This window comes from Pan paniscus, chromosome 8 (assembly GCF_029289425.2).
Source record: "Pan paniscus chromosome 8, NHGRI_mPanPan1-v2.0_pri, whole genome shotgun sequence".
NCBI lineage: Eukaryota > Metazoa > Chordata > Mammalia > Primates > Hominidae > Pan > Pan paniscus.
Genome location: NC_073257.2, coordinates 21,059,282 through 21,072,216, shown reverse-complemented (window position 1 = coordinate 21,072,216; position 12,935 = coordinate 21,059,282). Strand labels below are relative to the sequence as shown.

At 42.9% G+C, this 12,935-nt stretch overlaps 1 pseudogene; it reads left to right on the top strand.

The window, feature by feature from the left end:
* Nucleotides 1–1,338: 1,338 nt before the first annotated feature.
* On the top strand, nt 1,339–11,361 carry LOC100976412 (keratin, type II cytoskeletal 8-like; annotated as a pseudogene).
* Nucleotides 11,362–12,935: the final 1,574 nt, after the last annotated feature.

Here is a 12,935-nt window from a genome sequence, read left to right as displayed (position 1 = left end):
CCAAAACTTACCTGCCAGATCATTTGTTAATGCCTGAAATTATACCATTAAAAATTCATCCCTTTGGTCTAAGACTCAGTTCCCTGCTAAAATGCAAATGTCCCTGGGAAAGACAACACTTAAAATAGTGAAGTTCATTTATCCCTAACTCTTGTCTCAATGTTTAAATAGAGAAAAGAAAAGATGTGCTACTCAAACTACATGAAAGAAAAGGCTCTAGTAAAATAAATAAATAAATAAGTAAATAAATAAATAAATAAATAAATAAATAAATACAAAATCTGGATGTGCTAAATTGACAGGACACTTTTTCCTAAACTTTACGCTGAAGCAGATTTGGAACATATGATTGAGCTGGGCAATGCAATCTTACTAGGCCTACATGTGGAGAATAGGAAAAAAAAAAAAAGACAAGAAAATCTTTCTTGAAACACTTCTTGACGTTTCTCTCATTACTGACCCAATCATAATAAACAGCTGATAATCTCAAAGTAAACTGCTTCTGATGTCTGTTGCTTAATAGTAGGCTGCTATAGTTAGCATTACTAGATAAATCAATTTGTTCCTGGCCAACACTGGAATTACAGAACCCAAAAGGGCTATAGGAAATTCTCCTAGGTAATTGATACATTTAGCTGAGTCAGTGCTGAATTAAATACTTGATGATGAGATATAAAACCTAGGAGCCAACCAACCACATATGACCAAAAGAGAATCACCTGTGATTGCCTCAGAAAATCAATGTACCGAATATCCTATTCAAATTGCATCTTGAGGCTTGAAGAAGAAAGCTGAGTATAAAGTCACTAAGGGCTGGGTGCAATGGCTCATGCTTGTAATCCTAGAACTTTGGGAAGCCAAGGTGGGAGAATCACTTGAGCTTAAAAAATTAGAGTCAAGCTTGGGCAAAACAGTGAGATATCATCTCCAAAACATTAAAAATTCAAAAAATTAGCCTGGCATGGTGGCATGCACCTGTAATCCCAGCTACTCGGGAGGCCAATGCAGGAGGATTGCATGAGCCCAGGAGTTAAACACCAGCCTTGGCAACACAGTGAGACCCCATCTCTATTTATTTAAAAAAATTAATAAAGCCACTAAGATGATTACAAAGGAAGATAGCTGTAACCTCATTAGAGGACTTTCCCTCGATTCCATTCCCTCCCCTAGCTAAAAAGGGACAATGTCATATTCCTTCCTACTCTTCCTATGCGTGTGTCTTTTCCTTCCCTTGCAGATAGAGATGGCCACCATGAACGCTGGGTGCTCTGCTGAACCTGCTCCACACCCAGTCTTCTCCAACTGAGGCCAAGTCTCCAGACTAAGGCTTCCTAGGGCATGACCATATGTCTGTGCCGCAAGGTAATGGTTAAACGGAGTATAGACCACACGAGTTATCAGCAGCATGTAACACGAGCACTAGATAGCCACTCTGCACCCTCAGTCTCTGTTGAACAAGAAATGCTTACTGTGGTGATGCCTCACAGTAAGGTAATACAGTTTTAAATTTTCTGCTCTCAAGACAAATTGATTGTTGGTGTAAAAGCTCCAGACTTTGAAGAGGCCATATTCATGAAAATCTATTATTTAAGGAATAAGGCTGAGAAACTATATTTCTGTATCGTAAAAGCCTTGATTAAGATAAAGCTATTACTTAAACAAATAGCTTAGGCTTGAGAATAGAAAAATTAATATACACATTAGTGTCATTAATACACAGCAACCTGAGACTAAGCCTTCACAGCGGCGAATGAATTACATCAGGTCAAAGTGATCCAATTTGCCACTTTGCTGTCATAATGCCAAGAGAATAGCAGGTCTCATGCTTCTAGGTGCCCACTAGGTATTTTGAACACTTATTTAAGCCAGTCACAAATTAGACCACTTAAGTTCTCATTCAAGTTTGATTTAACTACAGTTGAGTGGGAATGATTATAATTTCTTACTTCCCAAAACCATCAGGTCTAATAACATTCATAAATTGATTTTTTTACACTTTGTTAAGTTAATTCAGGCAACAGCCACTTAGTAATGACATCATAGCATTTCTAAGGTGGTAAAAGAAAAATAAAAGAGTAGCCCTCCTCCAGGTCCCAGGGGCCTTTCCTTCTGCCTTTTAATCCAGAGTAGTTCTACTTTCTAATGCCCAAAGCACCCAATTCTCACCTTGCTCCCATGGCCCCACCTCCCCATTGATGTTTTCATATTACCCCTGCCCTCTCCAATCAAAAGGAGAAACTTTAACAACCCAGGACTATTTTAGACCAAGACTAAGGTTTGTATGCCCTAATATGCCACTCCTTCTAGAATGTTTGGAGTTGAAAACACTCTGGACCCCACTGGCCATCTCCTGGTGGGAACTGGGGGGATCCATGGATACACAGGAATCCCATCACATGGCAGCCATTGCTAGAGGAGTGATATGGTTTTGCTGTGTCCCCACCCAAATCTCATCTGGAATTGTAGTTCCCATAATCACCACATGTCTTGGGCGGGACCAGGTGGAGATAATTGAATCATGTGGGCAGTTTCCCCCATCCTGTTCTCGTGATAGTGAGTAAGTTATCACGAGATCTGATGGTTTTATAAGGGCTTGCCTCTTTGGTGAGCTCTCATTCTTCTCCTTCCTGCCACCAAGTGAAGAAGTACATGTTTGCTTCCCCTTCTGCCATGATTGTAAGTTTCCTGAGGCCTCCCCAGCCATGCTGAACTGTGAGTCAATTAAACCTCTTTCCTTTATAAATTACCCAATCTCAGGTATGTCTTTATTAGCAGCATGAGAATGGACTAATACAAGGTGTTTTCACAGAGATCATTTCATCTAATACTCAAAATGACTCTTTTCAGTCACCCTGAACATCTCTCTTTTTGGAGGTTAAATAAATTTGCTAAAAACACATATCCAATAAATACCAGTTTCAGGACTCCAACCTGAATCTACCTGACTCTCACTCTACTGCTTACAGACTTTTTGTTATGCCAAGCTTAACTCCAGTGAATCTCTAAAGGGAGAATGTTAGCCATGGTCCAAAAAAGTGAGTGATATTGTTGATAGATTGAGTCCCCTGCGTGGCACTAAGTCACCACCCCTGCATCTCTGCTTGAGGCTATCTTTCCCTGCTTGTGTGTTTTCTTTACCACTTTCGAGCTTCAATGCTTTTCCCATTCCAAGCTAGACCTGTGTTTTTTAAATCCATCATTATTCAGTCATTCTTTAGAGTGGAAATACTCTCAAGACCTCAAGGCACCGTATAGAAAAATATTGCATAATGAACAATAAACATTTTGATTACCAGGAGGGCACACGTAAGAAAGCTGCGTTCTTTCTTTCTTCTAGTCCTAGGGGAAGAAGGGGAGTTTTAAGAAGCTGAAATGGGCTCTTTTCCCATAGCTCCCACCAGTCTCCCTCTCACTCCTACTGAATATGAAGCCTCCACTGGACAGATTTTCTTACTTGGTTCCCCCCGCTGCCAACCTAGTAAAATGTAGATCTATTGCTTTACCAACATCTAGAGGATATTCCCCTGTCCCCAACCATAAGTCTTCACTGCTTCTCCAAATTAATTTAAAACATCAAGGAAACAACACATGAGGCCTCCAGAAGGCAATTAATGTGTCTCGTTAGAGCAAGCTGTCTGATGCCACCTACCTGACTGTTTGAGTTGCCTTGTTGACTGTCTCTAGCCTGATCAGAGGCAAAGAAAGAAGGGACATTAAACCCAACATGGACCACAGTGCATAGAGACATAAGCATGAAGATGAGTGGAGTGAACAGTAGAGACGGTTCCAACGTGTCTTCAGTAACCAGGCATTATGGTTCAATTTTATCTCCCTCCCCACCCCAAAAATATGGGTACACTAGAGTCCTAATCCCCAGTACCTTCATATGTGACCTTATCTAGAGATAGGGTGTCTCTACAGAAGTAATCAAGTGAAAACGTGGTCATTAAGGTGTCCACAATATGGACAATATGACCATCCGTATGATGCATGTCCTTATAGAAAGGGAAAATTTGGACACAGAGACAGACATGCATAAAGAGAAGATGATGTGAACAGTCACAGGGAGAAAGAAGATAGCCATTTACAACCCAAGGAGAGACGGCTGGAACAGACCCATCCCTCACACCCCTCAGAAGGAACCAACCCTGCCAACACCTTGATCTTAGACTTCAGCCTCCAGAACCAAGAGACAATTACCTTCTGTTGCCTAAGCACCCCAAGCCTGTGGTACATTGTTACAGCAGCTCCAGCATAATGTACCGAGACACTAAGTTAACATAACTGGACAGTCGATGAGTGCTCTCAAACCCTGAAATTATATTATATTCCCAATGCAAAAAGAATAATGGAGGGTGAATCCTCCAGCCAATTAAATAGTGTTCCTATCCTAGGAGAATGGGGTAAAGAGTGTATTTATCCCAAGATCTCAAGTTAGATGTTAGCTCCCCTATCAGGGGGCAGGGGTATAACTACGGAAAAGAGTTTGGAAACCAAAATCCACTTAAAATAAAAGCTTGTACATTATAAGAAGCATATATTCCTACATCGATGCTATAGTTTGATTCCATGAGAGAGTGGGTGAGGGAAAGACAGGAGGAGGGCAGGGGATGTACTCAGACTGCTCATGGGGTCAAGACTTCCTAGAGGGCCCAGAAGACAGCAGCAGGTTGGTTTACAACTGGCCTGGGAATGGGAATCCCTCCAATGGCAATTTAATGTTTTTTTCTTCCTCTAAATTGTGTGTCACTTCAGTTAGTATCTAAGGTGGGCTGGTAGGAGGTGGGGCAGATAACCCAAGTAATGAATTCAAGTACCTTGGAGAAAATCTTTTACTGTTATTTTACCAGCAAATTATTCTTCATGTGGGAATCTCCTTTGGGAGCCAGAGTCTGCGGAGGAGAGAGGTAAAAATGTAGCTCTGCTCTCTATGTGAGTCCCCAGGCCACTCTGTGGAAAGGTGCTCTGGGATTACAGTGTGGACTGAGAGTCACAATCCCCAGTGTATTTGTTGGACAGTGACCTTCATTAGTTTCAGAACCTAGTCTGGAAGTTGCTTTCTCTAACAAGGATGATATTATTGAGTTGTGTCTTAAGACCATTGGCTGCAAAGTATGTTGTATGGAAAGTAATTGCTGGCCGGACACAGTGGCTCACATCTGTAATCCCAACATTTTGGGAGGCCAAGGTGGGAGGTTCACTTGAGGCCAGGAGTTCAAGGCCAGCCTGGGCAACAAAGTAAGACCCCCTTCTCTACAAAATAAAAATAAAAAAATTAACTGGAGTGGTGGTGCACACCTGCAGTCACAGCTACATGGCTGAAATGGGAGGATCTCCTGAGTCCAGGAGGTTGAGGCTGCAGTGAACCATGATCATACCACTGCACTCCAGCCTGGGCTGCAGAGTGAGACTCTGTCTCAAAAAAAAAAAAAAATCAAATCAAAAACAAAAAAAAAGTAAACAATAAACAAAAAATAAAACACAAAGTAATTGCTAAGCAAATAGCAAACAAAGAAACTCTGATGAATCCTTCCAGTTATTCCTCTTACATATTCACTTTATGTAAAGGGGTGTATTCACTTTATACAATGTGATACTTACCCCTCTCTCTGTTCTTGTCCTTTGGGCCCTGTATTTGTTTCCTGGGGCTGCTATAACAAATTAGCACAAACTTGGTGGCTTGAAGTAACAGAAACGTATTATCTCATGGCTCTGGAAAACAGAAGTACCACATCAAGCTGCTGGCAGAACCCCACTCCTTCCAGGGGCTCTAGGGGAGAATCACTTTGGGTGGCTGCAGGTGTCCTTGGCTCAAGGCCACATCACTCCAATCCCTGCCTCCATATGCACCTTGCCTTCTTCTGTGTGTGGGTCTCTATCTAATCTCCCTCCACCTGTCTCATAAGGAAACACACAAGTACATTTAGAGTCCCCCGGATAATCCAATGCAAGCTCTTCTAAAGACCCTTGTCTTCTGCTCAAGACCCACATCTTCTCAAGACCCTTATCTTCTATCTCAAGACCCTCATCTTCTGTTATATAAAGTGATATTCACTCTTTTGCCATATTCACAGGTTCTGAGAGTTAGGAATTGAATATAACCTTGAGAGACCTTTTCTTTTTTCTGCCTATTACAGGTCCAAACCACCAGTCTCTTAGGTTAACTTTTGGAAGCTTATCTTTTAAAGGTCATCAATGTAATGTTTATTTCAATGCTAGTCCCAGACCTCATGCAAAACTGCATTTAAGACTTGAAAGATTGAGACTTCACTGTTGACTTGAGTCACAGCCCTCCTTTTTTTCCTGTTTGTTTATAATATTTAGTCAGCTTTTTTTTTTCAAAAAGTAAAAATATTGGTTCTCAACCATCTTGAGATCTGATAAGGGTAGTAAGAGAAACCAAGTCTTCAATCCTCATTTGTACTCTTTCTTTTAGATTAAGCAGGGTTCTGGTCAAGGATATAAAAGCACATTTATAAGATGGCTTAGCCTTAGAAAAATTTGTACAAAGCTGTGTATTTTTCTCCTCAGTTGCCAGGACTATAACTGAGCTCTACATGTAAGTGTGCACTTTCCATGTTTTCACATACCGAGGGGCTTTAATGTTCATATATTATTTTTCTCTGAAAACTTATTATTGTACAGATTTTTCTCTCTTTTGCTATTTTTTTGTTGGCCTCAGTCACCCCAATCCTTTTCTTTCTAAAATCACACAGCACCAGAGAACAAACTGAAGAGAAATAAGAACTTCTAAAAGTACTCCGGAAAAACAAAATCAACTCAAAATTGATCTTACAGTTTTGCAAAAGGTGATATTTGGGGGAATGATAGTTACTTGATCTAATATTTGAATAAATACTATCTGGCATTGAGCATAATTTCAGATTTGTTACCAAGAAATGAATACATATGTATATTTTTTCTGGTAATTCAGAGAATGTTTTAAATATGATATAGACATGTAAATATATTTAGAAGTGTCGTTCAAGACCAAGAATCATTTGCTACACTTGGAGTGGCAAGGCTTTAGAAAGTCAGTGATGCTCAACCCTAACTGTATATTAAAATATTCTCAGAGATTTTTAAAAAAATACCAGTGCCTGGACTCCACCCCAAAACAATCGAATCAGAATTTCTGGGAGTAGGGGTGGTGTTGTTACTGTTGTAATTCCAAATCCCGCAGATGATTCTAATTGTGGAGCGTATGTTGGGAATACAGATTCAGTATTCCTTGTACTGATGAGGAAATCAAGACCTACGGAATGAGGTGATCTGCCTACTTTCTGCCTATGGATGTGACCAAGAATACCAAAAGAAAAGGCTGCAAATAAGCAGCAAGAAATAGTAAATAATTTAAGATAAAATTATTGTAGAGAGGAGCAAGGGAGACTGCCAGCAGCAGCAGAAATGGCTCTCTGGCTGCCAAGGGTGAGGATTGTGAAAATGTAAATCCTGCTTAAATCCTTTATCGCCCGACTGTGTGCATACCAGCAAGCTGGCTTTAGAAAAATATATCTATGAAACTGCTTCCTAAAAGTTTGAGGTTTGCGGGAAGCCCGGCAAGAGAGCAAACTCTGAAATTCCAGAACTGACTAGTTAAGGAAATAAAAGCTGAGGAATCTCCATAGAAAGTAATTTCACCGTGTTAACTATCTTTGTGCTTATTTGTATTGTTTTTAAGTATTACTGTAATTTGTATATATTCTTATGAGAGTTGGTGAGTTGAAATAGTTATTATCTGATGACAATTATTACAACTTTCCTGTCACCATTTTCCATAGTCTTATCGTTATCATTCCTGCAAACAAAAGAAAAAAACTAAAAATTATTTTAAATTGGTTAATGGCAATTTTGTTACACGAACTTTTTCCCTTGGATGGAACAAATCACTTGATTATTACTCGATTCATATCAAAATAAGCTGTAAATTCCAGTTTATTTTTCTTTTCCCAGGTTTCTCCCCTGGCCCGCTATTCTCAGGAACTTTCATCCAAGGTTTTGATGTGCTAATTTGCTCATCAGTACCCACTAGCCTTCCTTGGTTTAATTAATAAATATTTCCTGTTGACAAAGGAAGGGGAAACAGAAGTCTAATTCATGAATTTGATCATTGTGTTTCTCCCCACTGTGACCCTCACTTGAAATTGGTCTTGAGTCTTATCAGCCGCTCCATTTTAGGCCTTGTCATTTGCATATCAAATATATCATTGTAAGCAGGCTGCTCGCAGCCCTGGCCTGCAGACAGTTACAGAACCAGCTGCCCACTGGAGGGGCAGGGAAACATCTGTAAACCCACTGTGATTACAGGAGAAGAATGAGAACAGAGGATTGCCCTACTCTCCTCTTCAGAGTCTCTCCTCCAGAAATCCAGGTCTTCTGGTACCCTGTTGTCATACACTTGGCATACGTATTTATTTACTTACGGAATTTTTAATCTTCCGTATTTACTCTTCTGAAATTAGAATGATAACACAAGATGCTCTAAACCTTCAACTTGACTTTCTTGTCTTCAAAACCTCACCTAGCCACTAAGAATACTTTAGCAGATCCTAATAGGGACATAACTCAAAAGCATTATCATTACAGAGAATTAGGATACATCAGAATGATCTGACTTCACTATATTAGCTGACTTCGATATAGCTTCTCTTGAAACCATTTTGTTTTCTCTCAGTTAAGGACAGGCTGATGGTGGCTACTGACTCAAATTAAGTCCCCCCGCCTCCTTTTTTTAAGAACTTAGGAAGCTGGTTTACAAAATTACTAGCAGCACCATAATTCTATTCCCATTCTTCATGTTTGACCTGCCCACATTTTTCAATCCACCCCCTTCCTAGAATTCACCTGTTATTGTTTACATATACAGTATGTAAGATTCCTCAGATGTAATATGCAGACCTCTGGCAGGGTGAAAGATGTTTCAAAGATTTTAGAATTGTGTTCCTAAGCTGTTTTATTCGTATGACCCACATATCTGAAGAGCGCTTTAGAGATGTGATCTCAGGCACTTGAAAACACAATAACCAACCAAGAGCCAGCCCTAAGGCTGATGTCTAGCTTTTTTCTTTTTTCATTTTTCTTCCTTTTTTTTTTTTTTTTGTTGTTGAGATGGAGTCTCACTCTGTTGCCCAGGCTGGAGTGCAGCGGCGTGATCTCGGCTCACTGCAACCTCCACCTCCCGGGTTCAAGCGATTCTCCGGACTCAGCCCCCTAAATAGCTGGGACTACAGGTACCCGCCACCACACCCGGCTAATTTTTGTATTTTTAGTAGAGACGCGGTTTCGCCATATTGGCCAGGTTGGTCTCAAACTCCTGACCTTGTGATCCACCTGCCTCGGCCTCCCAAAGTACTGGAATTACAGGCATGAGCCACCGCGGCTGGCCTGATGTCTAGCTTTTAAGAGGTCCATGCACAGCCCCAGAAGCAGGAGTAACAGGAAAATAATGCCATGGACTATATTGATTATTTGCTTAGAAGTGGCAATATTAGAGTGGAAAGATACAGGTCAGTTCTATTCACTGTGCTGAATGAATTAGGCAGGAATATTGAAAAAAAAATACTGTGGTTCTTTATCTCAGGCACTATTATCTAGTGCATTATTATGTGGCATAGTGGCAAGAGCACTCCATTTGGAGGCTGAAGATCTGAGTCTTACTTCAATTTTGCCACCAATTAAACATCTGCCATTTGAGCAAGTTCCATTCTATGTGTGGACATCCATTTCTCCATCTGCAATATGAGACACTCAGATTACATGAACATGCATTAAACTGTGAACCTCAGACATGTTACCAAGTGCTCCTCAAAAAAGATTTACGGACCAAGAAGCAGCTTCTCTGCTCCTTCTGGAATCTCAGCCTGGTTCAGCCCGCCTGCTTCCACTCCTGCCTCCACCATATCCATCAGGGTGACCCAGAAGTCAGTCCTACAACGTGTCCGCCTCTGGCCCCCAGACTTTCAGCAGCCGCTCCTACACAAGTGGGCCCAGTGCCCGCATCAGCTCCTTGAGCTTCTCCCGAGTGGGTATCAGCAGATTCCAGGGTGGCCTGGGTGGAGGCTATGGTGTGGCCAGCGGCATGGGAAGCATCACGCCATCACAGTCAAACAGAGCCTGCTGAGCCCCCTTAATCTGGAGGTGGTCCCCAACATCCAGACAGTGCACACACACGAGAAGGAACAGATCAAGACCCTCAACAAGTTTGCCTCCTTCATCAACAAGGTACGGTTCCTGGAGCAGCAGAACAAGATGCGGGAGACCAAGTGGAGCCTCCTGCAGGAGCAGAAGATGGCTCAGAGCAACATGCACATGTTGGAGAGCTACACCAACAACCTTAGGCGGCAGCTGGAGACTCTAGGCCAGGAGAAGCTGAAGCTGGAGGCGGAGCTTGGCAACATGCAGGGGCTGGTGGAGGACTTCAAGAACAAGTATGAGGATGAGATCAATAAGGGTACAGAGCTGGAGAATGAATTTGTCCTCATCAAGAAGGATGTGGATGAAGCTTACATAAACAAGGTAGAGCTGGAGTCTCACCTGGAAGGGCTGACTGAGATCAACTTCCTCAGGCAGCTGTATGAAGAGGAGATCCGGGATCTGTAGTCCCAGATTTCGGACACGTCTGTAGCTCTGTCCATGGACAACAGCCACTCCCTAGACATGGAAAGCATCATCGCCGAGGTCAAGATGCAGTACGAGGAGATCGCCAACCACAGCCGGGCTGAGGCTGAGAGCATGGACCAAATCAAGTATGAGGAGCTGCAGACCCTGCCTGGGAAGCACGAGGATCACCTGCGGAGTACAAAGACTGAGATCTCCGAGATGAACCGGTACCGGAACATCAGCCGGCCCCAGGCGGAGATTGAGGGCCTCAAAGGCCAGAAGGCTTCCCTGGAGGCCGCCATCGCAAATGCGGAGCAGCGTGGGGAGCTGGCCGTTAAGGAGGCCAACACCAAGGTAGACACCTTGGTGAGCTGGAGGCCGCCCTGCAGCGGGTCAAGCAGGACATGGCGCGGCAGCAGCGTGAGTACCAGGAGCTGATGAACGAACGTCAAGCTGGCCCGGGACATCGAGATCGCCACCTACAGGAAGCTGCTGGAGGGCGAGGAGAGCCGGTTGGAGTCTGGGATGCAGAAGGTGAGTATCCATAGGAAGACCACTAGCGGCTATGCAGGTGATCTGAGCTCAGCCTGCGGGGGCCTCACAAGCCCCGGCCTCAGCTACGCCATGGGCTGCAGCTTTGGCTGTGGCGCGGGCTCCAACTCCTTCAGCCGCACCAGCTCCCCGAGGGCCGTGGTTGTGAGGAAGATCGAGACCCGCGATGGGAAGCTGGTGTCCGAGTCCTCTGACGTCCTGCCCAAGTGAAAGGCTGTGGCAGCACCTCCCAGCCTGCCCCTCCTGCGGCTGCCCTAAAGCCCGGGAGGAAGGCCGCAGGGGAGCACAGGGAACGGGAGACCCACCTGAGGCTCAGCCCACCTGCGGGCGAGTTTACTGCCTGGTGACCCTCCTTGCCCGTGCCTCCAGCTACAAAACAATTCAATTGCTTTTCCACCCACCGCCCCGCCCCAAAATAAAACCTCAGCTATCTCTGGGAGAAAGAAGAAAGAGAGAGAGAGGAAGGGAGGGAGGGAGGGAGGAAGGAAGGAAGGAAGGAAGGAAGGAAGGAAGGAAGGAAGAAGGAAGGAAGGAAGGAAGGAAAAAAAAACATTGTGTGGCCAGAGAGTTTTTGAGGATCACAGTGTTACACACATATGTACGCTTTCTCAGAGATTCACAATAAACTTTAGCATACCAAATGCCTCCATGAGACATTCTAATAAAGCTTTACAACAAACACCAATTTAACTGTTTAGAGTTTCCCAAATATATTTTACCAAGAATCCTATGTGTGTTCTAAACAGCTTGGGCAGCACTGGACAAGATTTCCTAAGGGCCTTCCAGCTCTAATTGGTCCCACCCCTGGTCAGGTTTGTCAGGGTTGTTTATCAGGGACCTAGAAGTTAGTAGTTCAAAGGGGACCTCAGGTGGGGTGCCATGGCTCATGCCTATAATCCCAGTGCTTTGGGAGGCCAAGGCAGAAGGATTGCTTGAGGGCAGGGGTTCAAGACCAACCTGGGCAACACAGCAAGACCCCATCTGTACAAAGAACTTAAAAAATTAGCTAAGCATGGTGGTGCACCCTTGTAGTCCCAGCTACTTAGGAGGCTGAGGCAAGGGGATCACTGGAGCCCAGGAGTTCTAGGCTAGGCTACAGTAGCTAGGGTCCCATCAATGCACTCCAGCCTGGGCAATAAAGCAAGACTCTGTCTCCAAAAAAAAAAGCAAAGGGGAACTCAGAAACCAGACAGCCTGGGTTCATATCCATGGTTTTCTACTATCTAGCTTTGCAAACTTAATCATGTAAAATTAATTTATCTGTACTTTAGTTCCTTCATCTATGAAATGGAGACAATAATATCATCTGTTTCATAGAGTCATTGTAAGAATTGAATGTGTTAACGCAACATATAAAATGCTTAGCGGATTACGTAGCAGCTTGTAAGTGCTGTGTATGTTAACATTTGCAACATCCAAAACGCTTATCTGATGCAACAGCCTAAGAGAAGAAAGAGCAAATGAAAAAAACTGACGTTTGCTGGGGATCTACTAGTTTTCATGCCAGATGCTTTACATACATAATCTCATTAAATCTCCACCATAAAACTAAGATCGAAATATAGTCTTTCATTTTACAGGTGAGTAAAACAAAGCTCTGAGGTATTCAAGAATCTGCCTGATATCACATGAAAAAATACTAAGACAAAAAATTGAGTCTCAAATTCAAGCATCCCTGACTTCAAAACTTAAGTTCGTTCTAACACATCACACTGCCTTCAAGAGTGAAAAGTAATAAACTTTCTACCATTTTATAGATGAAGAATGAGGCATATAAACTAAAA